This window comes from Carlito syrichta, unplaced genomic scaffold (assembly GCF_000164805.1).
Source record: "Carlito syrichta isolate Samal-C Ts95f unplaced genomic scaffold, Tarsius_syrichta-2.0.1 Scaffold305232, whole genome shotgun sequence".
Lineage (NCBI taxonomy): Eukaryota > Metazoa > Chordata > Mammalia > Primates > Tarsiidae > Carlito > Carlito syrichta.
Genome location: NW_007249328.1, coordinates 21,041 through 23,670, shown reverse-complemented (window position 1 = coordinate 23,670; position 2,630 = coordinate 21,041).

Sequence of the window (2,630 nt, the reverse complement as noted above, 5' to 3'; positions counted from 1 at the left end):
TATTAGCATCAAATATCAAGGGATTTCCACTAAATAGAGTGCAGGTATGGTCTGCTGAAGGGAGTTTTGTAGGGCAATATCATGCAGCAGTCTAAGGAATTATGTAGACTCCTTGAATAATTCCGTTCTAATACCTCCTTAACTCAAAAAAGACAAGAGCACACTGTGGCTCATGGGTAGGATTGCCAGATAAAATACAAGATGTTCAACTGAAGTTGACTTTCAGGTAAACAACAGATTTGGGAGGGGATTGGGATAAAAAATATGTTTCATGCAATATTTGTAATCTATTAAAAAATCTGTTAAACAAAATACTATCTAATAAAGTAGAAACAGAGAAGGGTAAACCACAAATTGCCTCTGGGCTCTTTCTGATTACATATGGATGCCCAGACTCATGCTAAAAGATTGTAAATACAGGAACTGCATAGACATAGGCATGCATTTTATTTGCTAAGTTTGGTAGACCTACTCACGGGGCCACCACAAGCAAAGCCTTGGGGAGAGTTACATGCTGGACTGTGGCCAGGTACCTGTGATGAACAGAAGGCGGGCAGTACTGCAGTGTGTTCTTGAGCAATGCAAGGTTATGCTCAAACCTTTCTGTGCCCACATCAGAACAGAAAAGAACAAAGAAGTAGTGTTTCAACAGGGCTTCCTACTAAACCTGTTAAGGCCTGGACTCCCTTTCCTTTCTTCTAAGGCTGCAGGCTCTCTGAACAGTTATCATAGTTTTACAGAAAATGTGATCTCCCTTTGGATCTAGAGGTTTCAGACACCCACACCAACTACTGGCAGAATCTCTCAACATCTACTTTGCTATGAACCAATACTGGGTACCTGTCGACCTTCCCAATAAGAAGAGCAACAGATCTATTGACATAAACAAACAAACAAACACAATCTAACATACAGAAGGAGTCCATATTTAATAATTCCTGAATTTCATAATGAAAACAATCAGTAGTAGAATAATACTAAAGAAAATCAAACTAATAAAGTAGAAAATGAACTTATATATTCCCAGAAATTACAGGCAAAGGAATTACAGAACTCAAAATACAGATTCAGGAGATGATTAAATCTATACAAAATAATAACCCCATACAAAATAATAGATTATATGATACAAAGATAATAGTCAAAGAAAAAGTAGAAGAAAACTTTCCTAAGGGAAAAATATACATTAGGTCGTAGATTAGAAAGACTCATGGAATCAAAAAAATGTTGTGTGCTGATTTTTTTTCAAGCATAAAACATGAAATGTTTCAAGTATTCAAGCAGAGAAAAATTGACTTACTGTTAAACTCCCAAAACAGGCTGCTGTTAGTTTTCTCTAGAACATTCTCAAGGCAGTGATAATCTATAAAGCTCTGAGCAAAAGGGGCTTGATCCAAGAATTCTGTCTCCAATGTCTCCTGTCATAGGGACAACAGAAAGACATCCTGAATCAGACATGCAAGGACTTAGAAAGCATACCACTCATACTTCTTTCCTGAAATAGTTCAATAAAAATGCGTCCCAGCTGACTAACAGAATAGAAAAAAAATTTTTAAATGGCAACATATTATTTACAATAGTAAAAACATGGGACCAACTGTGCTGCCCATTAAAAGGGAACTAGATTAAAAACTTGGTACATATACATGATGGAATATTATGCAGTCATAAGGAAGGACAAAATTATGAACTTTTCAGTAACTTGGATAGACTTAGAGGCTATAATACTGAGCAATATATCACATGATCACATGTTCTCACTCATAAGTGGATCTTGAACAGCTATCACAATACTATCAGAAAAGGATTGGTAGTAGTGGGAAACTGCCAGGGAAGGGCAGGGGAAAGATTGGCAGTAGTGGAAAACTGCCAGGGGAGGGGGCAGCACACCTCATCAACAAGGGTACCTGCATAATGAACATTTGTATACCTAACCCTAAATTGTACCCCACATTTTTAAAATAAAAAATAAATTAAAAATGGCAACGTTATTATTTGAGCTTAAGAGTGAGCAGTGAAACTGGATAAACAAAGTTAAGTCTAAATGATTATTCCCAATATGATATTAAAGCTTAATGAAAATAAATATCAGACATTATTATAGAAAAGAGAATGAATGGTAGCAAACCATTAATTTTATAATCATCATTTTGTTCTAAATACTATGTTGCATGAATAAAAATAAAGAATTATGAGGTGTAAGGAAAAGTTATAAGGATAATATTTCTCATCTTGCACAAGGTAGAAACCTAGTTCATTATAATTATATTTATATTTATAATGATATAAATAAACATTTAAAAATTATAAATATACCCACTAATAGACTAACAAATAGGACATAGATTCCAATTTGGTCAAGTAAATATTAAAAATTGAGAAAAAATATTCACAAGACATGCATTGCCAAAATATGCATGGTATTCATCACTAGGTATTAGTTTTGTAATCTAAAAAAATAAACATTTTTACTACTAAAAAAGCTACTCTCTAATAAGCTAGAAACAAAGAAGGATAATTCACATGGAATCTTTGTAGCCCTTTCCAGTTCTGTTGTAAATGTCCAGATTCTTGCTAAAGAGATTATAGACACAGTAGCTGTATAGACATAGGTATAATTAACCCTCTTC